Source organism: Schistocerca cancellata, unplaced genomic scaffold (assembly GCF_023864275.1).
Source record: "Schistocerca cancellata isolate TAMUIC-IGC-003103 unplaced genomic scaffold, iqSchCanc2.1 HiC_scaffold_495, whole genome shotgun sequence".
Taxonomy (NCBI): Eukaryota; Metazoa; Arthropoda; class Insecta; order Orthoptera; family Acrididae; genus Schistocerca; species Schistocerca cancellata.
Genome location: NW_026046510.1, coordinates 13,160 through 35,852, shown reverse-complemented (window position 1 = coordinate 35,852; position 22,693 = coordinate 13,160). Strand labels below are relative to the sequence as shown.

General features: G+C 49.3%; 32 non-coding genes across 32 annotated transcripts; 16 read left to right on the top strand and 16 right to left on the bottom strand.

The window, feature by feature from the left end:
- Positions 1 to 17: 17 nt before the first annotated feature.
- On the bottom strand, positions 18 to 89 carry Trnap-ugg (transfer RNA proline (anticodon UGG)). The gene has a single exon. It is a non-coding gene; the product is annotated as a tRNA-Pro (tRNA).
- Positions 90 to 1,589: 1,500 nt separating this feature from the next.
- Trnav-aac (transfer RNA valine (anticodon AAC)) lies at positions 1,590 to 1,662 on the top strand. The gene has a single exon. It is a non-coding gene; the product is annotated as a tRNA-Val (tRNA).
- Positions 1,663 to 1,870: 208 nt separating this feature from the next.
- On the bottom strand, positions 1,871 to 1,942 carry Trnap-cgg (transfer RNA proline (anticodon CGG)). Its single transcript has one exon. It is a non-coding gene; the product is annotated as a tRNA-Pro (tRNA).
- Positions 1,943 to 2,176: 234 nt separating this feature from the next.
- On the top strand, positions 2,177 to 2,249 carry Trnav-uac (transfer RNA valine (anticodon UAC)). Its single transcript has one exon. It is a non-coding gene; the product is annotated as a tRNA-Val (tRNA).
- A 636-nt stretch (positions 2,250 to 2,885) lies between these two features.
- On the bottom strand, positions 2,886 to 2,957 carry Trnap-ugg (transfer RNA proline (anticodon UGG)). Its single transcript has one exon. It is a non-coding gene; the product is annotated as a tRNA-Pro (tRNA).
- A 1,500-nt stretch (positions 2,958 to 4,457) lies between these two features.
- On the top strand, positions 4,458 to 4,530 carry Trnav-aac (transfer RNA valine (anticodon AAC)). The gene has a single exon. It is a non-coding gene; the product is annotated as a tRNA-Val (tRNA).
- Positions 4,531 to 4,738: 208 nt separating this feature from the next.
- Trnap-cgg (transfer RNA proline (anticodon CGG)) lies at positions 4,739 to 4,810 on the bottom strand. The gene has a single exon. It is a non-coding gene; the product is annotated as a tRNA-Pro (tRNA).
- Positions 4,811 to 5,044: 234 nt separating this feature from the next.
- On the top strand, positions 5,045 to 5,117 carry Trnav-uac (transfer RNA valine (anticodon UAC)). Its single transcript has one exon. It is a non-coding gene; the product is annotated as a tRNA-Val (tRNA).
- Positions 5,118 to 5,753: 636 nt separating this feature from the next.
- Trnap-ugg (transfer RNA proline (anticodon UGG)) lies at positions 5,754 to 5,825 on the bottom strand. The gene has a single exon. It is a non-coding gene; the product is annotated as a tRNA-Pro (tRNA).
- A 1,532-nt stretch (positions 5,826 to 7,357) lies between these two features.
- Trnav-aac (transfer RNA valine (anticodon AAC)) lies at positions 7,358 to 7,430 on the top strand. Its single transcript has one exon. It is a non-coding gene; the product is annotated as a tRNA-Val (tRNA).
- A 208-nt stretch (positions 7,431 to 7,638) lies between these two features.
- On the bottom strand, positions 7,639 to 7,710 carry Trnap-cgg (transfer RNA proline (anticodon CGG)). Its single transcript has one exon. It is a non-coding gene; the product is annotated as a tRNA-Pro (tRNA).
- Positions 7,711 to 7,944: 234 nt separating this feature from the next.
- Trnav-uac (transfer RNA valine (anticodon UAC)) lies at positions 7,945 to 8,017 on the top strand. Its single transcript has one exon. It is a non-coding gene; the product is annotated as a tRNA-Val (tRNA).
- Positions 8,018 to 8,653: 636 nt separating this feature from the next.
- Positions 8,654 to 8,725, bottom strand: Trnap-ugg (transfer RNA proline (anticodon UGG)). Its single transcript has one exon. It is a non-coding gene; the product is annotated as a tRNA-Pro (tRNA).
- A 1,499-nt stretch (positions 8,726 to 10,224) lies between these two features.
- On the top strand, positions 10,225 to 10,297 carry Trnav-aac (transfer RNA valine (anticodon AAC)). The gene has a single exon. It is a non-coding gene; the product is annotated as a tRNA-Val (tRNA).
- Positions 10,298 to 10,505: 208 nt separating this feature from the next.
- On the bottom strand, positions 10,506 to 10,577 carry Trnap-cgg (transfer RNA proline (anticodon CGG)). The gene has a single exon. It is a non-coding gene; the product is annotated as a tRNA-Pro (tRNA).
- Positions 10,578 to 10,811: 234 nt separating this feature from the next.
- On the top strand, positions 10,812 to 10,884 carry Trnav-uac (transfer RNA valine (anticodon UAC)). The gene has a single exon. It is a non-coding gene; the product is annotated as a tRNA-Val (tRNA).
- Positions 10,885 to 11,520: 636 nt separating this feature from the next.
- Positions 11,521 to 11,592, bottom strand: Trnap-ugg (transfer RNA proline (anticodon UGG)). Its single transcript has one exon. It is a non-coding gene; the product is annotated as a tRNA-Pro (tRNA).
- Positions 11,593 to 13,123: 1,531 nt separating this feature from the next.
- Positions 13,124 to 13,196, top strand: Trnav-aac (transfer RNA valine (anticodon AAC)). Its single transcript has one exon. It is a non-coding gene; the product is annotated as a tRNA-Val (tRNA).
- A 208-nt stretch (positions 13,197 to 13,404) lies between these two features.
- On the bottom strand, positions 13,405 to 13,476 carry Trnap-cgg (transfer RNA proline (anticodon CGG)). Its single transcript has one exon. It is a non-coding gene; the product is annotated as a tRNA-Pro (tRNA).
- Positions 13,477 to 13,710: 234 nt separating this feature from the next.
- Positions 13,711 to 13,783, top strand: Trnav-uac (transfer RNA valine (anticodon UAC)). Its single transcript has one exon. It is a non-coding gene; the product is annotated as a tRNA-Val (tRNA).
- Positions 13,784 to 14,419: 636 nt separating this feature from the next.
- Positions 14,420 to 14,491, bottom strand: Trnap-ugg (transfer RNA proline (anticodon UGG)). Its single transcript has one exon. It is a non-coding gene; the product is annotated as a tRNA-Pro (tRNA).
- Positions 14,492 to 15,990: 1,499 nt separating this feature from the next.
- On the top strand, positions 15,991 to 16,063 carry Trnav-aac (transfer RNA valine (anticodon AAC)). Its single transcript has one exon. It is a non-coding gene; the product is annotated as a tRNA-Val (tRNA).
- A 208-nt stretch (positions 16,064 to 16,271) lies between these two features.
- On the bottom strand, positions 16,272 to 16,343 carry Trnap-cgg (transfer RNA proline (anticodon CGG)). The gene has a single exon. It is a non-coding gene; the product is annotated as a tRNA-Pro (tRNA).
- Positions 16,344 to 16,577: 234 nt separating this feature from the next.
- Trnav-uac (transfer RNA valine (anticodon UAC)) lies at positions 16,578 to 16,650 on the top strand. Its single transcript has one exon. It is a non-coding gene; the product is annotated as a tRNA-Val (tRNA).
- Positions 16,651 to 17,286: 636 nt separating this feature from the next.
- On the bottom strand, positions 17,287 to 17,358 carry Trnap-ugg (transfer RNA proline (anticodon UGG)). The gene has a single exon. It is a non-coding gene; the product is annotated as a tRNA-Pro (tRNA).
- Positions 17,359 to 18,857: 1,499 nt separating this feature from the next.
- Positions 18,858 to 18,930, top strand: Trnav-aac (transfer RNA valine (anticodon AAC)). Its single transcript has one exon. It is a non-coding gene; the product is annotated as a tRNA-Val (tRNA).
- Positions 18,931 to 19,138: 208 nt separating this feature from the next.
- Positions 19,139 to 19,210, bottom strand: Trnap-cgg (transfer RNA proline (anticodon CGG)). The gene has a single exon. It is a non-coding gene; the product is annotated as a tRNA-Pro (tRNA).
- A 234-nt stretch (positions 19,211 to 19,444) lies between these two features.
- Positions 19,445 to 19,517, top strand: Trnav-uac (transfer RNA valine (anticodon UAC)). The gene has a single exon. It is a non-coding gene; the product is annotated as a tRNA-Val (tRNA).
- A 635-nt stretch (positions 19,518 to 20,152) lies between these two features.
- On the bottom strand, positions 20,153 to 20,225 carry Trnap-ugg (transfer RNA proline (anticodon UGG)). Its single transcript has one exon. It is a non-coding gene; the product is annotated as a tRNA-Pro (tRNA).
- Positions 20,226 to 21,725: 1,500 nt separating this feature from the next.
- Positions 21,726 to 21,798, top strand: Trnav-aac (transfer RNA valine (anticodon AAC)). Its single transcript has one exon. It is a non-coding gene; the product is annotated as a tRNA-Val (tRNA).
- Positions 21,799 to 22,006: 208 nt separating this feature from the next.
- Positions 22,007 to 22,078, bottom strand: Trnap-cgg (transfer RNA proline (anticodon CGG)). The gene has a single exon. It is a non-coding gene; the product is annotated as a tRNA-Pro (tRNA).
- A 234-nt stretch (positions 22,079 to 22,312) lies between these two features.
- Positions 22,313 to 22,385, top strand: Trnav-uac (transfer RNA valine (anticodon UAC)). The gene has a single exon. It is a non-coding gene; the product is annotated as a tRNA-Val (tRNA).
- The last annotated feature ends 308 nt before the right edge of the window (positions 22,386 to 22,693 follow it).

Here is a 22,693-nt window from a genome sequence, read left to right as displayed (position 1 = left end):
GCACGGTCAAAACGGTAGGGCTCGTCCGGGATTTGAACCCGGGACCTCCTGCACCCAAAGCAGGAATCATACCCCTAGACCAACGAGCCACCTGCCAGTAGCAATGAAGCTAATCCCAAGCAGTCCAGCTCCGAGGAACACTAACTTCCATGTAAATCAGAAACAAAAGCGCTTTCTGAAGGCAGCGCTCACCACTGATGGGAAGAATATGAAAGGCAATGAATATAGAGTGAATAATTTCATCGCGCTCTGCAGATGAACAGACGGTGGTGTTTCACTTTCGTCATGTGCTTTCTCAGTGTCAAGGGAAGGCAAATGCACTAAACAAAAGAACATCGGGAATCCGAAACACCAACTCATAACGAAAAGATTGCGGAATATACTGCAAGCAAAACTTCCAGAAGACCACTCCTGAAGGCGTCGGTGCCTTAACAATTATTCCGTGCAGCAATGATCATCTAGGAAGAGCCAACTGTACGTGTCGCTCCACCACACAACTTTTTTTGATATTGTTTTACCTAAATTTCCATTACCTCTTCGTTACAAGAATACTGATGGTTTTCACCTGATCTGCTTCGTCCAGCAGCGATAGTAGTAAGTAAATCGACGACAGTTGCATTAAAAGTAGGTCAGACACAGAAATCGGAGTTACGTGTAGCTCATGTTATTACGCTTTCAAATGCAGTTCTCCGGCTGGGAGTAGTGGCGTACTCCTGTAATCCAAGCGTCTGGGAGGCCGTTGTTGTGGAAGAGATCTGGGAACAACTACAGATTCGGCCGTTTCATCAGCTCAGGAACGACCGCGACGCCTTCATCGAGCTCTGCAGATTGACCAGATAGCAGTGCGGAATTTTCGGCTAGTGGTGGCTCGGGGTTAAGAGAAGTCGAGAGCAGTGAGCAAAACTACATCGGGAAACCGAAACAGACGACTCATAACGAAAAGATTGCGGAATGTACTGCAAAAGCAAAACTTCGAGAAGACGAACTCTGAAGCCGTCGGTGCCTTAACAATCATTCCGTGCAGCAACGATAATCTGGCGAGAGCGAGGCGTGGGTGTCGCTCGACCACACAACACATTTTATATAATGTTCTACTTATTCTAAACTTGCGTTTCCAGATCATCAGTGAAATACTGTGTGATTTACACCTGGTTTCCTTCTTCCAAAAGCGATATTAAGAAGTGCATCGACTGCAGCGTCATTGACGGTCGTGGGTCCGGGCGCCGGCGCGCCAGCGGTGGCCTGTCGGAGCTGCTGGTGCCTCCATGTAGAGCTACCGCTGAGCCCAGGCTCCTCGCCGCTAACGAAGTGATTGCTTTTGGTGACATCATTTGCAATAGCGACTGCGCGAATTGACGGTACCTCGTATGGAAAGAATGAGAAGCTGATGCTGCTGAGGACTCGGCCGCGAGCATTTCCGACGACTTCTTGGGCTCTCATTCGTGATGGCATTCAGACAGGCAAGGGTGCTGTCGATTGTTGCATACGAATGCGAAATACCTGCATTGTGCGTTTCCGCAAAGTGATTTTTACGCCAAAGTTGCGATCGTCCTACAAGTTGTGTCAGATGTGGAGCACAGAGCGTAGCAGTTTCCGTGGTGTAGCGGTTATCACGTCTGCCTAACACGCAGAAGGTCCCCGGTTAGATTCCGGGCGGAAACACTTTTTCGTCGCACTCAACAAGACCCTTGCTACAATCTCTACTGTGACCATTTAAATCAATTTCAAACGGCCCACCACCAGGGCTCAGATGATACATGAAACTCTTTCAGAACCGGCTACTTGGTTTTTGTGCTTACCTGGAGGGCTGGAAATGCGCGGAACAGCCGCCGGCATGACGGTAGTTGCCACACGTTTGCACAAAACGCAAGGGCTCGTCCGGGATTTGAACCCGGGACCTCCTGCACCCGAAGCAGGAATCATACCCCTAGACCAACGAGCCTGTTCGTAGCGTCTAAGCGCTGCACATGACTGACGCCTCCGTTCTTGGTATCACCATGCAGAGCTGCCGCTCACCCAGCGTTTTCCCTGGCTGTTGCGGTTTGATTGTTTTCATCGATGTCTTTTACAATAGCAACTTCTAGAATCGGAGGGAGCTCGTAGGCGATGCCTTTGCTTACGCAGGAAAAATCTGTTGCCACTACGGGTTTCTAGGCAGAACAGCCGAAGAGCCGTCGTTTCCGTGGTGTAGCGGTTATCACGTCTGCTTTACACGCAGAAGGTCCCCGGTTCGATCCCGGGCGGAAACACGACTTTTTTTAAACCCCTTTTCGGATTCCATTTCCGAGATAACGTCACGTCTGCGTATGCATGGATAATAAATGTCGTGTGCTACACGGATATCGCTTCATTTTACTGTCAAATGCTCTTGCTCCCATAGTGTACCGGTATTCAGTAACTCAGAACGCTCGTAGCTCCATTCTGGCCGGCAAAGTTTATAATCCATTTCTTCAGGACTACTTCAAGTGCGCTTCATACTGGCTTTCCTGAGCTCACTGCACTCGCCTTGTCACAGCTCCGTTGAAGTGTGAACGTAACTAATACTGAGAAACTCTTAACTACGCTCAGTCTTGTATCCCACCCTTTGGTTGTTGTCGTCGCTAACCAGATGAAGGTAGACTGCTCCACGATTGAGGTTCGTCTCCACTCACGGTGCACATGTTCTGCAAAGACAACCTTTGTTTTCCGTTGCATGCAAGATTACTGTCGGCTCTTCTACAGCAATCGACCCATGTAATTTACTGGTGTCAGATTCTTGCCATATCAAACGGTCCCTTCATCACCGTAGTGCTACACAAAGCGTGCTGCGGCAGGCATCTATTCTTCATTGCAGAGCTGCAAACGTGGGTGAGCTCCACCTACTCTTCAGCACGGTCAAAACGGTAGGGCTCGTCCGGGATTTGAACCCGGGACCTCCTGCACCCAAAGCAGGAATCATACCCCTAGACCAACGAGCCACCTGCCAGTAGCAATGAAGCTAATCCCAAGCAGTCCAGCTCCGAGGAACACTAACTTCCATGTAAATCAGAAACAAAAGCGCTTTCTGAAGGCAGCGCTCACCACTGATGGGAAGAATATGAAAGGCAATGAATATAGAGTGAATAATTTCATCGCGCTCTGCAGATGAACAGACGGTGGTGTTTCACTTTCGTCATGTGCTTTCTCAGTGTCAAGGGAAGGCAAATGCACTAAACAAAAGAACATCGGGAATCCGAAACACCAACTCATAACGAAAAGATTGCGGAATATACTGCAAGCAAAACTTCCAGAAGACCACTCCTGAAGGCGTCGGTGCCTTAACAATTATTCCGTGCAGCAATGATCATCTAGGAAGAGCCAACTGTACGTGTCGCTCCACCACACAACTTTTTTTGATATTGTTTTACCTAAATTTCCATTACCTCTTCGTTACAAGAATACTGATGGTTTTCACCTGATCTGCTTCGTCCAGCAGCGATAGTAGTAAGTAAATCGACGACAGTTGCATTAAAAGTAGGTCAGACACAGAAATCGGAGTTACGTGTAGCTCATGTTATTACGCTTTCAAATGCAGTTCTCCGGCTGGGAGTAGTGGCGTACTCCTGTAATCCAAGCGTCTGGGAGGCCGTTGTTGTGGAAGAGATCTGGGAACAACTACAGATTCGGCCGTTTCATCAGCTCAGGAACGACCGCGACGCCTTCATCGAGCTCTGCAGATTGACCAGATAGCAGTGCGGAATTTTCGGCTAGTGGTGGCTCGGGGTTAAGAGAAGTCGAGAGCAGTGAGCAAAACTACATCGGGAAACCGAAACAGACGACTCATAACGAAAAGATTGCGGAATGTACTGCAAAAGCAAAACTTCGAGAAGACGAACTCTGAAGCCGTCGGTGCCTTAACAATCATTCCGTGCAGCAACGATAATCTGGCGAGAGCGAGGCGTGGGTGTCGCTCGACCACACAACACATTTTATATAATGTTCTACTTATTCTAAACTTGCGTTTCCAGATCATCAGTGAAATACTGTGTGATTTACACCTGGTTTCCTTCTTCCAAAAGCGATATTAAGAAGTGCATCGACTGCAGCGTCATTGACGGTCGTGGGTCCGGGCGCCGGCGCGCCAGCGGTGGCCTGTCGGAGCTGCTGGTGCCTCCATGTAGAGCTACCGCTGAGCCCAGGCTCCTCGCCGCTAACGAAGTGATTGCTTTTGGTGACATCATTTGCAATAGCGACTGCGCGAATTGACGGTACCTCGTATGGAAAGAATGAGAAGCTGATGCTGCTGAGGACTCGGCCGCGAGCATTTCCGACGACTTCTTGGGCTCTCATTCGTGATGGCATTCAGACAGGCAAGGGTGCTGTCGATTGTTGCATACGAATGCGAAATACCTGCATTGTGCGTTTCCGCAAAGTGATTTTTACGCCAAAGTTGCGATCGTCCTACAAGTTGTGTCAGATGTGGAGCACAGAGCGTAGCAGTTTCCGTGGTGTAGCGGTTATCACGTCTGCCTAACACGCAGAAGGTCCCCGGTTAGATTCCGGGCGGAAACACTTTTTCGTCGCACTCAACAAGACCCTTGCTACAATCTCTACTGTGACCATTTAAATCAATTTCAAACGGCCCACCACCAGGGCTCAGATGATACATGAAACTCTTTCAGAACCGGCTACTTGGTTTTTGTGCTTACCTGGAGGGCTGGAAATGCGCGGAACAGCCGCCGGCATGACGGTAGTTGCCACACGTTTGCACAAAACGCAAGGGCTCGTCCGGGATTTGAACCCGGGACCTCCTGCACCCGAAGCAGGAATCATACCCCTAGACCAACGAGCCTGTTCGTAGCGTCTAAGCGCTGCACATGACTGACGCCTCCGTTCTTGGTATCACCATGCAGAGCTGCCGCTCACCCAGCGTTTTCCCTGGCTGTTGCGGTTTGATTGTTTTCATCGATGTCTTTTACAATAGCAACTTCTAGAATCGGAGGGAGCTCGTAGGCGATGCCTTTGCTTACGCAGGAAAAATCTGTTGCCACTACGGGTTTCTAGGCAGAACAGCCGAAGAGCCGTCGTTTCCGTGGTGTAGCGGTTATCACGTCTGCTTTACACGCAGAAGGTCCCCGGTTCGATCCCGGGCGGAAACACGACTTTTTTTAAACCCCTTTTCGGATTCCATTTCCGAGATAACGTCACGTCTGCGTATGCATGGATAATAAATGTCGTGTGCTACACGGATATCGCTTCATTTTACTGTCAAATGCTCTTGCTCCCATAGTGTACCGGTATTCAGTAACTCAGAACGCTCGTAGCTCCATTCTGGCCGGCAAAGTTTATAATCCATTTCTTCAGGACTACTTCAAGTGCGCTTCATACTGGCTTTCCTGAGCTCACTGCACTCGCCTTGTCACAGCTCCGTTGAAGTGTGAACGTAACTAATACTGAGAAACTCTTAACTACGCTCAGTCTTGTATCCCACCCTTTGGTTGTTGTCGTCGCTAACCAGATGAAGGTAGACTGCTCCACGATTGAGGTTCGTCTCCACTCACGGTGCACATGTTCTGCAAAGACAACCTTTGTTTTCCGTTGCATGCAAGATTACTGTCGGCTCTTCTACAGCAATCGACCCATGTAATTTACTGGTGTCAGATTCTTGCCATATCAAACGGTCCCTTCATCACCGTAGTGCTACACAAAGCGTGCTGCGGCAGGCATCTATTCTTCATTGCAGAGCTGCAAACGTGGGTGAGCTCCACCTACTCTTCAGCACGGTCAAAACGGTAGGGCTCGTCCGGGATTTGAACCCGGGACCTCCTGCACCCAAAGCAGGAATCATACCCCTAGACCAACGAGCCACCTGCCAGTAGCAATGAAGCTAATCCCAAGCAGTCCAGCTCCGAGGAACACTAACTTCCATGTAAATCAGAAACAAAAGCGCTTTCTGAAGGCAGCGCTCACCACTGATGGGAAGAATATGAAAGGCAATGAATATAGAGTGAATAATTTCATCGCGCTCTGCAGATGAACAGACGGTGGTGTTTCACTTTCGTCATGTGCTTTCTCAGTGTCAAGGGAAGGCAAATGCACTAAACAAAAGAACATCGGGAATCCGAAACACCAACTCATAACGAAAAGATTGCGGAATATACTGCAAGCAAAACTTCCAGAAGACCACTCCTGAAGGCGTCGGTGCCTTAACAATTATTCCGTGCAGCAATGATCATCTAGGAAGAGCCAACTGTACGTGTCGCTCCACCACACAACTTTTTTTGATATTGTTTTACCTAAATTTCCATTACCTCTTCGTTACAAGAATACTGATGGTTTTCACCTGATCTGCTTCGTCCAGCAGCGATAGTAGTAAGTAAATCGACGACAGTTGCATTAAAAGTAGGTCAGACACAGAAATCGGAGTTACGTGTAGCTCATGTTATTACGCTTTCAAATGCAGTTCTCCGGCTGGGAGTAGTGGCGTACTCCTGTAATCCAAGCGTCTGGGAGGCCGTTGTTGTGGAAGAGATCTGGGAACAACTACAGATTCGGCCGTTTCATCAGCTCAGGAACGACCGCGACGCCTTCATCGAGCTCTGCAGATTGACCAGATAGCAGTGCGGAATTTTCGGCTAGTGGTGGCTCGGGGTTAAGAGAAGTCGAGAGCAGTGAGCAAAACTACATCGGGAAACCGAAACAGACGACTCATAACGAAAAGATTGCGGAATGTACTGCAAAAGCAAAACTTCGAGAAGACGAACTCTGAAGCCGTCGGTGCCTTAACAATCATTCCGTGCAGCAACGATAATCTGGCGAGAGCGAGGCGTGGGTGTCGCTCGACCACACAACACATTTTATATAATGTTCTACTTATTCTAAACTTGCGTTTCCAGATCATCAGTGAAATACTGTGTGATTTACACCTGGTTTCCTTCTTCCAAAAGCGATATTAAGAAGTGCATCGACTGCAGCGTCATTGACGGTCGTGGGTCCGGGCGCCGGCGCGCCAGCGGGGTCGTGGGTCCGGGCGCCGGCGCGCCAGCGGTGGCCTGTCGGAGCTGCTGGTGCCTCCATGTAGAGCTACCGCTGAGCCCAGGCTCCTCGCCGCTAACGAAGTGATTGCTTTTGGTGACATCATTTGCAATAGCGACTGCGCGAATTGACGGTACCTCGTATGGAAAGAATGAGAAGCTGATGCTGCTGAGGACTCGGCCGCGAGCATTTCCGACGACTTCTTGGGCTCTCATTCGTGATGGCATTCAGACAGGCAAGGGTGCTGTCGATTGTTGCATACGAATGCGAAATACCTGCATTGTGCGTTTCCGCAAAGTGATTTTTACGCCAAAGTTGCGATCGTCCTACAAGTTGTGTCAGATGTGGAGCACAGAGCGTAGCAGTTTCCGTGGTGTAGCGGTTATCACGTCTGCCTAACACGCAGAAGGTCCCCGGTTAGATTCCGGGCGGAAACACTTTTTCGTCGCACTCAACAAGACCCTTGCTACAATCTCTACTGTGACCATTTAAATCAATTTCAAACGGCCCACCACCAGGGCTCAGATGATACATGAAACTCTTTCAGAACCGGCTACTTGGTTTTTGTGCTTACCTGGAGGGCTGGAAATGCGCGGAACAGCCGCCGGCATGACGGTAGTTGCCACACGTTTGCACAAAACGCAAGGGCTCGTCCGGGATTTGAACCCGGGACCTCCTGCACCCGAAGCAGGAATCATACCCCTAGACCAACGAGCCTGTTCGTAGCGTCTAAGCGCTGCACATGACTGACGCCTCCGTTCTTGGTATCACCATGCAGAGCTGCCGCTCACCCAGCGTTTTCCCTGGCTGTTGCGGTTTGATTGTTTTCATCGATGTCTTTTACAATAGCAACTTCTAGAATCGGAGGGAGCTCGTAGGCGATGCCTTTGCTTACGCAGGAAAAATCTGTTGCCACTACGGGTTTCTAGGCAGAACAGCCGAAGAGCCGTCGTTTCCGTGGTGTAGCGGTTATCACGTCTGCTTTACACGCAGAAGGTCCCCGGTTCGATCCCGGGCGGAAACACGACTTTTTTTAAACCCCTTTTCGGATTCCATTTCCGAGATAACGTCACGTCTGCGTATGCATGGATAATAAATGTCGTGTGCTACACGGATATCGCTTCATTTTACTGTCAAATGCTCTTGCTCCCATAGTGTACCGGTATTCAGTAACTCAGAACGCTCGTAGCTCCATTCTGGCCGGCAAAGTTTATAATCCATTTCTTCAGGACTACTTCAAGTGCGCTTCATACTGGCTTTCCTGAGCTCACTGCACTCGCCTTGTCACAGCTCCGTTGAAGTGTGAACGTAACTAATACTGAGAAACTCTTAACTACGCTCAGTCTTGTATCCCACCCTTTGGTTGTTGTCGTCGCTAACCAGATGAAGGTAGACTGCTCCACGATTGAGGTTCGTCTCCACTCACGGTGCACATGTTCTGCAAAGACAACCTTTGTTTTCCGTTGCATGCAAGATTACTGTCGGCTCTTCTACAGCAATCGACCCATGTAATTTACTGGTGTCAGATTCTTGCCATATCAAACGGTCCCTTCATCACCGTAGTGCTACACAAAGCGTGCTGCGGCAGGCATCTATTCTTCATTGCAGAGCTGCAAACGTGGGTGAGCTCCACCTACTCTTCAGCACGGTCAAAACGGTAGGGCTCGTCCGGGATTTGAACCCGGGACCTCCTGCACCCAAAGCAGGAATCATACCCCTAGACCAACGAGCCACCTGCCAGTAGCAATGAAGCTAATCCCAAGCAGTCCAGCTCCGAGGAACACTAACTTCCATGTAAATCAGAAACAAAAGCGCTTTCTGAAGGCAGCGCTCACCACTGATGGGAAGAATATGAAAGGCAATGAATATAGAGTGAATAATTTCATCGCGCTCTGCAGATGAACAGACGGTGGTGTTTCACTTTCGTCATGTGCTTTCTCAGTGTCAAGGGAAGGCAAATGCACTAAACAAAAGAACATCGGGAATCCGAAACACCAACTCATAACGAAAAGATTGCGGAATATACTGCAAGCAAAATTCCAGAAGACCACTCCTGAAGGCGTCGGTGCCTTAACAATTATTCCGTGCAGCAATGATCATCTAGGAAGAGCCAACTGTACGTGTCGCTCCACCACACAACTTTTTTTGATATTGTTTTACCTAAATTTCCATTACCTCTTCGTTACAAGAATACTGATGGTTTTCACCTGATCTGCTTCGTCCAGCAGCGATAGTAGTAAGTAAATCGACGACAGTTTCATTAAAAGTAGGTCAGACACAGAAATCGGAGTTACGTGTAGCTCATGTTATTACGCTTTCAAATGCAGTTCTCCGGCTGGGAGTAGTGGCGTACTCCTGTAATCCAAGCGTCTGGGAGGCCGTTGTTGTGGAAGAGATCTGGGAACAACTACAGATTCGGCCGTTTCATCAGCTCAGGAACGACCGCGACGCCTTCATCGAGCTCTGCAGATTGACCAGATAGCAGTGCGGAATTTTCGGCTAGTGGTGGCTCGGGGTTAAGAGAAGTCGAGAGCAGTGAGCAAAACTACATCGGGAAACCGAAACAGACGACTCATAACGAAAAGATTGCGGAATGTACTGCAAAAGCAAAACTTCGAGAAGACGAACTCTGAAGCCGTCGGTGCCTTAACAATCATTCCGTGCAGCAACGATAATCTGGCGAGAGCGAGGCGTGGGTGTCGCTCGACCACACAACACATTTTATATAATGTTCTACTTATTCTAAACTTGCGTTTCCAGATCATCAGTGAAATACTGTGTGATTTACACCTGGTTTCCTTCTTCCAAAAGCGATATTAAGAAGTGCATCGACTGCAGCGTCATTGACGGTCGTGGGTCCGGGCGCCGGCGCGCCAGCGGTGGCCTGTCGGAGCTGCTGGTGCCTCCATGTAGAGCTACCGCTGAGCCCAGGCTCCTCGCCGCTAACGAAGTGATTGCTTTTGGTGACATCATTTGCAATAGCGACTGCGCGAATTGACGGTACCTCGTATGGAAAGAATGAGAAGCTGATGCTGCTGAGGACTCGGCCGCGAGCATTTCCGACGACTTCTTGGGCTCTCATTCGTGATGGCATTCAGACAGGCAAGGGTGCTGTCGATTGTTGCATACGAATGCGAAATACCTGCATTGTGCGTTTCCGCAAAGTGATTTTTACGCCAAAGTTGCGATCGTCCTACAAGTTGTGTCAGATGTGGAGCACAGAGCGTAGCAGTTTCCGTGGTGTAGCGGTTATCACGTCTGCCTAACACGCAGAAGGTCCCCGGTTAGATTCCGGGCGGAAACACTTTTTCGTCGCACTCAACAAGACCCTTGCTACAATCTCTACTGTGACCATTTAAATCAATTTCAAACGGCCCACCACCAGGGCTCAGATGATACATGAAACTCTTTCAGAACCGGCTACTTGGTTTTTGTGCTTACCTGGAGGGCTGGAAATGCGCGGAACAGCCGCCGGCATGACGGTAGTTGCCACACGTTTGCACAAAACGCAAGGGCTCGTCCGGGATTTGAACCCGGGACCTCCTGCACCCGAAGCAGGAATCATACCCCTAGACCAACGAGCCTGTTCGTAGCGTCTAAGCGCTGCACATGACTGACGCCTCCGTTCTTGGTATCACCATGCAGAGCTGCCGCTCACCCAGCGTTTTCCCTGGCTGTTGCGGTTTGATTGTTTTCATCGATGTCTTTTACAATAGCAACTTCTAGAATCGGAGGGAGCTCGTAGGCGATGCCTTTGCTTACGCAGGAAAAATCTGTTGCCACTACGGGTTTCTAGGCAGAACAGCCGAAGAGCCGTCGTTTCCGTGGTGTAGCGGTTATCACGTCTGCTTTACACGCAGAAGGTCCCCGGTTCGATCCCGGGCGGAAACACGACTTTTTTTAAACCCCTTTTCGGATTCCATTTCCGAGATAACGTCACGTCTGCGTATGCATGGATAATAAATGTCGTGTGCTACACGGATATCGCTTCATTTTACTGTCAAATGCTCTTGCTCCCATAGTGTACCGGTATTCAGTAACTCAGAACGCTCGTAGCTCCATTCTGGCCGGCAAAGTTTATAATCCATTTCTTCAGGACTACTTCAAGTGCGCTTCATACTGGCTTTCCTGAGCTCACTGCACTCGCCTTGTCACAGCTCCGTTGAAGTGTGAACGTAACTAATAGTGAGAAACTCTTAACTACGCTCAGTCTTGTATCCCACCCTTTGGTTGTTGTCGTCGCTAACCAGATGAAGGTAGACTGCTCCACGATTGAGGTTCGTCTCCACTCACGGTGCACATGTTCTGCAAAGACAACCTTTGTTTTCCGTTGCATGCAAGATTACTGTCGGCTCTTCTACAGCAATCGACCCATGTAATTTACTGGTGTCAGATTCTTGCCATATCAAACGGTCCCTTCATCACCGTAGTGCTACACAAAGCGTGCTGCGGCAGGCATCTATTCTTCATTGCAGAGCTGCAAACGTGGGTGAGCTCCACCTACTCTTCAGCACGGTCAAAACGGTAGGGCTCGTCCGGGATTTGAACCCGGGACCTCCTGCACCCAAAGCAGGAATCATACCCCTAGACCAACGAGCCACCTGCCAGTAGCAATGAAGCTAATCCCAAGCAGTCCAGCTCCGAGGAACACTAACTTCCATGTAAATCAGAAACAAAAGCGCTTTCTGAAGGCAGCGCTCACCACTGATGGGAAGAATATGAAAGGCAATGAATATAGAGTGAATAATTTCATCGCGCTCTGCAGATGAACAGACGGTGGTGTTTCACTTTCGTCATGTGCTTTCTCAGTGTCAAGGGAAGGCAAATGCACTAAACAAAAGAACATCGGGAATCCGAAACACCAACTCATAACGAAAAGATTGCGGAATATACTGCAAGCAAAATTCCAGAAGACCACTCCTGAAGGCGTCGGTGCCTTAACAATTATTCCGTGCAGCAATGATCATCTAGGAAGAGCCAACTGTACGTGTCGCTCCACCACACAACTTTTTTTGATATTGTTTTACCTAAATTTCCATTACCTCTTCGTTACAAGAATACTGATGGTTTTCACCTGATCTGCTTCGTCCAGCAGCGATAGTAGTAAGTAAATCGACGACAGTTTCATTAAAAGTAGGTCAGACACAGAAATCGGAGTTACGTGTAGCTCATGTTATTACGCTTTCAAATGCAGTTCTCCGGCTGGGAGTAGTGGCGTACTCCTGTAATCCAAGCGTCTGGGAGGCCGTTGTTGTGGAAGAGATCTGGGAACAACTACAGATTCGGCCGTTTCATCAGCTCAGGAACGACCGCGACGCCTTCATCGAGCTCTGCAGATTGACCAGATAGCAGTGCGGAATTTTCGGCTAGTGGTGGCTCGGGGTTAAGAGAAGTCGAGAGCAGTGAGCAAAACTACATCGGGAAACCGAAACAGACGACTCATAACGAAAAGATTGCGGAATGTACTGCAAAAGCAAAACTTCGAGAAGACGAACTCTGAAGCCGTCGGTGCCTTAACAATCATTCCGTGCAGCAACGATAATCTGGCGAGAGCGAGGCGTGGGTGTCGCTCGACCACACAACACATTTTATATAATGTTCTACTTATTCTAAACTTGCGTTTCCAGATCATCAGTGAAATACTGTGTGATTTACACCTGGTTTCCTTCTTCCAAAAGCGATATTAAGAAGTGCATCGACTGCAGCGTCATTGACGGTCGTGGGTCCGGGCGCCGGCGCGCCAGCGGGGTCGTGGGTCCGGGCGCCGGCGCGCCAGCGGTGGCCTGTCGGAGCTGCTGGTGCCTCCATGTAGAGCTACCGCTGAGCCCAGGCTCCTCGCCGCTAACGAAGTGATTGCTTTTGGTGACATCATTTGCAATAGCGACTGCGCGAATTGACGGTACCTCGTATGGAAAGAATGAGAAGCTGATGCTGCTGAGGACTCGGCCGCGAGCATTTCCGACGACTTCTTGGGCTCTCATTCGTGATGGCATTCAGACAGGCAAGGGTGCTGTCGATTGTTGCATACGAATGCGAAATACCTGCATTGTGCGTTTCCGCAAAGTGATTTTTACGCCAAAGTTGCGATCGTCCTACAAGTTGTGTCAGATGTGGAGCACAGAGCGTAGCAGTTTCCGTGGTGTAGCGGTTATCACGTCTGCCTAACACGCAGAAGGTCCCCGGTTAGATTCCGGGCGGAAACACTTTTTCGTCGCACTCAACAAGACCCTTGCTACAATCTCTACTGTGACCATTTAAATCAATTTCAAACGGCCCACCACCAGGGCTCAGATGATACATGAAACTCTTTCAGAACCGGCTACTTGGTTTTTGTGCTTACCTGGAGGGCTGGAAATGCGCGGAACAGCCGCCGGCATGACGGTAGTTGCCACACGTTTGCACAAAACGCAAGGGCTCGTCCGGGATTTGAACCCGGGACCTCCTGCACCCGAAGCAGGAATCATACCCCTAGACCAACGAGCCTGTTCGTAGCGTCTAAGCGCTGCACATGACTGACGCCTCCGTTCTTGGTATCACCATGCAGAGCTGCCGCTCACCCAGCGTTTTCCCTGGCTGTTGCGGTTTGATTGTTTTCATCGATGTCTTTTACAATAGCAACTTCTAGAATCGGAGGGAGCTCGTAGGCGATGCCTTTGCTTACGCAGGAAAAATCTGTTGCCACTACGGGTTTCTAGGCAGAACAGCCGAAGAGCCGTCGTTTCCGTGGTGTAGCGGTTATCACGTCTGCTTTACACGCAGAAGGTCCCCGGTTCGATCCCGGGCGGAAACACGACTTTTTTTAAACCCCTTTTCGGATTCCATTTCCGAGATAACGTCACGTCTGCGTATGCATGGATAATAAATGTCGTGTGCTACACGGATATCGCTTCATTTTACTGTCAAATGCTCTTGCTCCCATAGTGTACCGGTATTCAGTAACTCAGAACGCTCGTAGCTCCATTCTGGCCGGCAAAGTTTATAATCCATTTCTTCAGGACTACTTCAAGTGCGCTTCATACTGGCTTTCCTGAGCTCACTGCACTCGCCTTGTCACAGCTCCGTTGAAGTGTGAACGTAACTAATAGTGAGAAACTCTTAACTACGCTCAGTCTTGTATCCCACCCTTTGGTTGTTGTCGTCGCTAACCAGATGAAGGTAGACTGCTCCACGATTGAGGTTCGTCTCCACTCACGGTGCACATGTTCTGCAAAGACAACCTTTGTTTTCCGTTGCATGCAAGATTACTGTCGGCTCTTCTACAGCAATCGACCCATGTAATTTACTGGTGTCAGATTCTTGCCATATCAAACGGTCCCTTCATCACCGTAGTGCTACACAAAGCGTGCTGCGGCAGGCATCTATTCTTCATTGCAGAGCTGCAAACGTGGGTGAGCTCCACCTACTCTTCAGCACGGTCAAAACGGTAGGGCTCGTCCGGGATTTGAACCCGGGATCTCCTGCACCCAAAGCAGGAATCATACCCCTAGACCAACGAGCCACCTGCCAGTAGCAATGAAGCTAATCCCAAGCAGTCCAGCTCCGAGGAACACTAACTTCCATGTAAATCAGAAACAAAAGCGCTTTCTGAAGGCAGCGCTCACCACTGATGGGAAGAATATGAAAGGCAATGAATATAGAGTGAATAATTTCATCGCGCTCTGCAGATGAACAGACGGTGGTGTTTCACTTTCGTCATGTGCTTTCTCAGTGTCAAGGGAAGGCAAATGCACTAAACAAAAGAACATCGGGAATCCGAAACACCAACTCATAACGAAAAGATTGCGGAATATACTGCAAGCAAAATTCCAGAAGACCACTCCTGAAGGCGTCGGTGCCTTAACAATTATTCCGTGCAGCAATGATCATCTAGGAAGAGCCAACTGTACGTGTCGCTCCACCACACAACTTTTTTTGATATTGTTTTACCTAAATTTCCATTACCTCTTCGTTACAAGAATACTGATGGTTTTCACCTGATCTGCTTCGTCCAGCAGCGATAGTAGTAAGTAAATCGACGACAGTTTCATTAAAAGTAGGTCAGACACAGAAATCGGAGTTACGTGTAGCTCATGTTATTACGCTTTCAAATGCAGTTCTCCGGCTGGGAGTAGTGGCGTACTCCTGTAATCCAAGCGTCTGGGAGGCCGTTGTTGTGGAAGAGATCTGGGAACAACTACAGATTCGGCCGTTTCATCAGCTCAGGAACGACCGCGACGCCTTCATCGAGCTCTGCAGATTGACCAGATAGCAGTGCGGAATTTTCGGCTAGTGGTGGCTCGGGGTTAAGAGAAGTCGAGAGCAGTGAGCAAAACTACATCGGGAAACCGAAACAGACGACTCATAACGAAAAGATTGCGGAATGTACTGCAAAAGCAAAACTTCGAGAAGACGAACTCTGAAGCCGTCGGTGCCTTAACAATCATTCCGTGCAGCAACGATAATCTGGCGAGAGCGAGGCGTGGGTGTCGCTCGACCACACAACACATTTTATATAATGTTCTACTTATTCTAAACTTGCGTTTCCAGATCATCAGTGAAATACTGTGTGATTTACACCTGGTTTCCTTCTTCCAAAAGCGATATTAAGAAGTGCATCGACTGCAGCGTCATTGACGGTCGTGGGTCCGGGCGCCGGCGCGCCAGCGGTGGCCTGTCGGAGCTGCTGGTGCCTCCATGTAGAGCTACCGCTGAGCCCAGGCTCCTCGCCGCTAACGAAGTGATTGCTTTTGGTGACATCATTTGCAATAGCGACTGCGCGAATTGACGGTACCTCGTATGGAAAGAATGAGAAGCTGATGCTGCTGAGGACTCGGCCGCGAGCATTTCCGACGACTTCTTGGGCTCTCATTCGTGATGGCATTCAGACAGGCAAGGGTGCTGTCGATTGTTGCATACGAATGCGAAATACCTGCATTGTGCGTTTCCGCAAAGTGATTTTTACGCCAAAGTTGCGATCGTCCTACAAGTTGTGTCAGATGTGGAGCACAGAGCGTAGCAGTTTCCGTGGTGTAGCGGTTATCACGTCTGCCTAACACGCAGAAGGTCCCCGGTTAGATTCCGGGCGGAAACACTTTTTCGTCGCACTCAACAAGACCCTTGCTACAATCTCTACTGTGACCATTTAAATCAATTTCAAACGGCCCACCACCAGGGCTCAGATGATACATGAAACTCTTTCAGAACCGGCTACTTGGTTTTTGTGCTTACCTGGAGGGCTGGAAATGCGCGGAACAGCCGCCGGCATGACGGTAGTTGCCACACGTTTGCACAAAACGCAAGGGCTCGTCCGGGATTTGAACCCGGGACCTCCTGCACCCGAAGCAGGAATCATACCCCTAGACCAACGAGCCTGTTCGTAGCGTCTAAGCGCTGCACATGACTGACGCCTCCGTTCTTGGTATCACCATGCAGAGCTGCCGCTCACCCAGCGTTTTCCCTGGCTGTTGCGGTTTGATTGTTTTCATCGATGTCTTTTACAATAGCAACTTCTAGAATCGGAGGGAGCTCGTAGGCGATGCCTTTGCTTACGCAGGAAAAATCTGTTGCCACTACGGGTTTCTAGGCAGAACAGCCGAAGAGCCGTCGTTTCCGTGGTGTAGCGGTTATCACGTCTGCTTTACACGCAGAAGGTCCCCGGTTCGATCCCGGGCGGAAACACGACTTTTTTTAAACCCCTTTTCGGATTCCATTTCCGAGATAACGTCACGTCTGCGTATGCATGGATAATAAATGTCGTGTGCTACACGGATATCGCTTCATTTTACTGTCAAATGCTCTTGCTCCCATAGTGTACCGGTATTCAGTAACTCAGAACGCTCGTAGCTCCATTCTGGCCGGCAAAGTTTATAATCCATTTCTTCAGGACTACTTCAAGTGCGCTTCATACTGGCTTTCCTGAGCTCACTGCACTCGCCTTGTCACAGCTCCGTTGAAGTGTGAACGTAACTAATACTGAGAAACTCTTAACTACGCTCAGTCTTGTATCCCACCCTTTGGTTGTTGTCGTCGCTAACCAGATGAAGGTAGACTGCTCCACGATTGAGGTTCGTCTCCACTCACGGTGCACATGTTCTGCAAAGACAACCTTTGTTTTCCGTTGCATGCAAGATTACTGTCGGCTCTTCTACAGCAATCGACCCATGTAATTTACTGGTGTCAGATTCTTGCCATATCAAACGGTCCCTTCATCACCGTAGTGCTACACAAAGCGTGCTGCGGCAGGCATCTATTCTTCATTGCAGAGCTGCAAACGTGGGTGAGCTCCACCTACTCTTCAGCACGGTCAAAACGGTAGGGCTCGTCCGGGATTTGAACCCGGGACCTCCTGCACCCAAAGCAGGAATCATACCCCTAGACCAACGAGCCACCTGCCAGTAGCAATGAAGCTAATCCCAAGCAGTCCAGCTCCGAGGAACACTAACTTCCATGTAAATCAGAAACAAAAGCGCTTTCTGAAGGCAGCGCTCACCACTGATGGGAAGAATATGAAAGGCAATGAATATAGAGTGAATAATTTCATCGCGCTCTGCAGATGAACAGACGGTGGTGTTTCACTTTCGTCATGTGCTTTCTCAGTGTCAAGGGAAGGCAAATGCACTAAACAAAAGAACATCGGGAATCCGAAACACCAACTCATAACGAAAAGATTGCGGAATATACTGCAAGCAAAATTCCAGAAGACCACTCCTGAAGGCGTCGGTGCCTTAACAATTATTCCGTGCAGCAATGATCATCTAGGAAGAGCCAACTGTACGTGTCGCTCCACCACACAACTTTTTTTGATATTGTTTTACCTAAATTTCCATTACCTCTTCGTTACAAGAATACTGATGGTTTTCACCTGATCTGCTTCGTCCAGCAGCGATAGTAGTAAGTAAATCGACGACAGTTTCATTAAAAGTAGGTCAGACACAGAAATCGGAGTTACGTGTAGCTCATGTTATTACGCTTTCAAATGCAGTTCTCCGGCTGGGAGTAGTGGCGTACTCCTGTAATCCAAGCGTCTGGGAGGCCGTTGTTGTGGAAGAGATCTGGGAACAACTACAGATTCGGCCGTTTCATCAGCTCAGGAACGACCGCGACGCCTTCATCGAGCTCTGCAGATTGACCAGATAGCAGTGCGGAATTTTCGGCTAGTGGTGGCTCGGGGTTAAGAGAAGTCGAGAGCAGTGAGCAAAACTACATCGGGAAACCGAAACAGACGACTCATAACGAAAAGATTGCGGAATGTACTGCAAAAGCAAAACTTCGAGAAGACGAACTCTGAAGCCGTCGGTGCCTTAACAATCATTCCGTGCAGCAACGATAATCTGGCGAGAGCGAGGCGTGGGTGTCGCTCGACCACACAACACATTTTATATAATGTTCTACTTATTCTAAACTTGCGTTTCCAGATCATCAGTGAAATACTGTGTGATTTACACCTGGTTTCCTTCTTCCAAAAGCGATATTAAGAAGTGCATCGACTGCAGCGTCATTGACGGTCGTGGGTCCGGGCGCCGGCGCGCCAGCGGTGGCCTGTCGGAGCTGCTGGTGCCTCCATGTAGAGCTACCGCTGAGCCCAGGCTCCTCGCCGCTAACGAAGTGATTGCTTTTGGTGACATCATTTGCAATAGCGACTGCGCGAATTGACGGTACCTCGTATGGAAAGAATGAGAAGCTGATGCTGCTGAGGACTCGGCCGCGAGCATTTCCGACGACTTCTTGGGCTCTCATTCGTGATGGCATTCAGACAGGCAAGGGTGCTGTCGATTGTTGCATACGAATGCGAAATACCTGCATTGTGCGTTTCCGCAAAGTGATTTTTACGCCAAAGTTGCGATCGTCCTACAAGTTGTGTCAGATGTGGAGCACAGAGCGTAGCAGTTTCCGTGGTGTAGCGGTTATCACGTCTGCCTAACACGCAGAAGGTCCCCGGTTAGATTCCGGGCGGAAACACTTTTTCGTCGCACTCAACAAGACCCTTGCTACAATCTCTACTGTGACCATTTAAATCAATTTCAAACGGCCCACCACCAGGGCTCAGATGATACATGAAACTCTTTCAGAACCGGCTACTTGGTTTTTGTGCTTACCTGGAGGGCTGGAAATGCGCGGAACAGCCGCCGGCATGACGGTAGTTGCCACACGTTTGCACAAAACGCAAGGGCTCGTCCGGGATTTGAACCCGGGACCTCCTGCACCCGAAGCAGGAATCATACCCCTAGACCAACGAGCCTGTTCGTAGCGTCTAAGCGCTGCACATGACTGACGCCTCCGTTCTTGGTATCACCATGCAGAGCTGCCGCTCACCCAGCGTTTTCCCTGGCTGTTGCGGTTTGATTGTTTTCATCGATGTCTTTTACAATAGCAACTTCTAGAATCGGAGGGAGCTCGTAGGCGATGCCTTTGCTTACGCAGGAAAAATCTGTTGCCACTACGGGTTTCTAGGCAGAACAGCCGAAGAGCCGTCGTTTCCGTGGTGTAGCGGTTATCACGTCTGCTTTACACGCAGAAGGTCCCCGGTTCGATCCCGGGCGGAAACACGACTTTTTTTAAACCCCTTTTCGGATTCCATTTCCGAGATAACGTCACGTCTGCGTATGCATGGATAATAAATGTCGTGTGCTACACGGATATCGCTTCATTTTACTGTCAAATGCTCTTGCTCCCATAGTGTACCGGTATTCAGTAACTCAGAACGCTCGTAGCTCCATTCTGGCCGGCAAAGTTTATAATCCATTTCTTCAGGACTACTTCAAGTGCGCTTCATACTGGCTTTCCTGAGCTCACTGCACTCGCCTTGTCACAGCTCCGTTGAAGTGTGAACGTAACTAATAGTGAGAAACTCTTAACTACGCTCAGTCTTGTATCCCACCCTTTGGTTGTTGTCGTCGCTAACCAGATGAAGGTAGACTGCTCCACGATTGAGGTTCGTCTCCACTCACGGTGCACATGTTCTGCAAAGACAACCTTTGTTTTCCGTTGCATGCAAGATTACTGTCGGCTCTTCTACAGCAATCGACCCATGTAATTTACTGGTGTCAGATTCTTGCCATATCAAACGGTCCCTTCATCACCGTAGTGCTACACAAAGCGTGCTGCGGCAGGCATCTATTCTTCATTGCAGAGCTGCAAACGTGGGTGAGCTCCACCTACTCTTCAGCACGGTCAAAACGGTAGTGCTCGTCCGGGATTTGAACCCGGGACCTCCTGCACCCAAAGCAGGAATCATACCCCTAGACCAACGAGCCACCTGCCAGTAGCAATGAAGCTAATCCCAAGCAGTCCAGCTCCGAGGAACACTAACTTCCATGTAAATCAGAAACAAAAGCGCTTTCTGAAGGCAGCGCTCACCACTGATGGGAAGAATATGAAAGGCAATGAATATAGAGTGAATAATTTCATCGCGCTCTGCAGATGAACAGACGGTGGTGTTTCACTTTCGTCATGTGCTTTCTCAGTGTCAAGGGAAGGCAAATGCACTAAACAAAAGAACATCGGGAATCCGAAACACCAACTCATAACGAAAAGATTGCGGAATATACTGCAAGCAAAACTTCCAGAAGACCACTCCTGAAGGCGTCGGTGCCTTAACAATTATTCCGTGCAGCAATGATCATCTAGGAAGAGCCAACTGTACGTGTCGCTCCACCACACAACTTTTTTTGATATTGTTTTACCTAAATTTCCATTACCTCTTCGTTACAAGAATACTGATGGTTTTCACCTGATCTGCTTCGTCCAGCAGCGATAGTAGTAAGTAAATCGACGACAGTTGCATTAAAAGTAGGTCAGACACAGAAATCGGAGTTACGTGTAGCTCATGTTATTACGCTTTCAAATGCAGTTCTCCGGCTGGGAGTAGTGGCGTACTCCTGTAATCCAAGCGTCTGGGAGGCCGTTGTTGTGGAAGAGATCTGGGAACAACTACAGATTCGGCCGTTTCATCAGCTCAGGAACGACCGCGACGCCTTCATCGAGCTCTGCAGATTGACCAGATAGCAGTGCGGAATTTTCGGCTAGTGGTGGCTCGGGGTTAAGAGAAGTCGAGAGCAGTGAGCAAAACTACATCGGGAAACCGAAACAGACGACTCATAACGAAAAGATTGCGGAATGTACTGCAAAAGCAAAACTTCGAGAAGACGAACTCTGAAGCCGTCGGTGCCTTAACAATCATTCCGTGCAGCAACGATAATCTGGCGAGAGCGAGGCGTGGGTGTCGCTCGACCACACAACACATTTTATATAATGTTCTACTTATTCTAAACTTGCGTTTCCAGATCATCAGTGAAATACTGTGTGATTTACACCTGGTTTCCTTCTTCCAAAAGCGATATTAAGAAGTGCATCGACTGCAGCGTCATTGACGGTCGTGGGTCCGGGCGCCGGCGCGCCAGCGGTGGCCTGTCGGAGCTGCTGGTGCCTCCATGTAGAGCTACCGCTGAGCCCAGGCTCCTCGCCGCTAACGAAGTGATTGCTTTTGGTGACATCATTTGCAATAGCGACTGCGCGAATTGACGGTACCTCGTATGGAAAGAATGAGAAGCTGATGCTGCTGAGGACTCGGCCGCGAGCATTTCCGACGACTTCTTGGGCTCTCATTCGTGATGGCATTCAGACAGGCAAGGGTGCTGTCGATTGTTGCATACGAATGCGAAATACCTGCATTGTGCGTTTCCGCAAAGTGATTTTTACGCCAAAGTTGCGATCGTCCTACAAGTTGTGTCAGATGTGGAGCACAGAGCGTAGCAGTTTCCGTGGTGTAGCGGTTATCACGTCTGCCTAACACGCAGAAGGTCCCCGGTTAGATTCCGGGCGGAAACACTTTTTCGTCGCACTCAACAAGACCCTTGCTACAATCTCTACTGTGACCATTTAAATCAATTTCAAACGGCCCACCACCAGGGCTCAGATGATACATGAAACTCTTTCAGAACCGGCTACTTGGTTTTTGTGCTTACCTGGAGGGCTGGAAATGCGCGGAACAGCCGCCGGCATGACGGTAGTTGCCACACGTTTGCACAAAACGCAAGGGCTCGTCCGGGATTTGAACCCGGGACCTCCTGCACCCGAAGCAGGAATCATACCCCTAGACCAACGAGCCTGTTCGTAGCGTCTAAGCGCTGCACATGACTGACGCCTCCGTTCTTGGTATCACCATGCAGAGCTGCCGCTCACCCAGCGTTTTCCCTGGCTGTTGCGGTTTGATTGTTTTCATCGATGTCTTTTACAATAGCAACTTCTAGAATCGGAGGGAGCTCGTAGGCGATGCCTTTGCTTACGCAGGAAAAATCTGTTGCCACTACGGGTTTCTAGGCAGAACAGCCGAAGAGCCGTCGTTTCCGTGGTGTAGCGGTTATCACGTCTGCTTTACACGCAGAAGGTCCCCGGTTCGATCCCGGGCGGAAACACGACTTTTTTTAAACCCCTTTTCGGATTCCATTTCCGAGATAACGTCACGTCTGCGTATGCATGGATAATAAATGTCGTGTGCTACACGGATATCGCTTCATTTTACTGTCAAATGCTCTTGCTCCCATAGTGTACCGGTATTCAGTAACTCAGAACGCTCGTAGCTCCATTCTGGCCGGCAAAGTTTATAATCCATTTCTTCAGGACTACTTCAAGTGCGCTTCATACTGGCTTTCCTGAGCTCACTGCACTCGCCTTGTCACAGCTCCGTTGAAGTGTGAACGTAACTAATACTGAGAAACTCTTA